Source organism: Octopus sinensis, linkage group LG23 (genome assembly GCF_006345805.1).
Source record: "Octopus sinensis linkage group LG23, ASM634580v1, whole genome shotgun sequence".
Lineage (NCBI taxonomy): Eukaryota > Metazoa > Mollusca > Cephalopoda > Octopoda > Octopodidae > Octopus > Octopus sinensis.
The window spans coordinates 12,727,096-12,727,809 of NC_043019.1; positions in this window are offsets into that span (position 1 = coordinate 12,727,096).

A 714-nucleotide genomic window follows, 5' to 3' on the forward strand; every position below is an offset into this window, starting at 1 on the left:
CAAACTTTCCGGACAACCCAATAGATACACGTACATATACGCACACACTCATTGTACTAAATGACAAATTGTAATACACACGGCGAACAGCATGAATCACACCATGATTTGCATGTATAATATTACATAGGAAGCTCGATCTGCTGGAAATAGCAACTGAATCTCATATTACCGTCCTTACAAATTGACACATTGGGTAATGTGTCTAAATACAATACAGGTTGGTTCATAGGTAGGGATCACTGGAGTTAAACAGCAATATTTTATGGACTCAACCATGTTCTAAAATAGGTCGAAAGGTAAGCTACTATAAATCGGCACGAACTTTCCAGACAACCCAATATATCTAATTCATCCTTTGGAGTCGATAAAATAAGCACCAGTTGAGCACTGGGGTCGATTTAATCGATTTTAAACTAATGTTATTAGAAGTTAAATCGTCATATAGACGGCGAACAGCATGAACCACAACAATGACTTGCATAATCATTTTTAATACTTTTCAGATTTGAATGCATTATAAATAAATATGCAAGTCATTGGTTTGATTGTTGCTCTTCACTGTTGATACGACAATTTATGGTTGGTTGGCAGACATCAGCAAGAGTCATAAAACAGTTTTATTTCACTGAAGTTAGAAACAGGTGTTTCGACTCCTGGGTAGATTCATTTATCCGGGAATGCCTCTGGCTCATGAAACACAGTGAAGTCGAA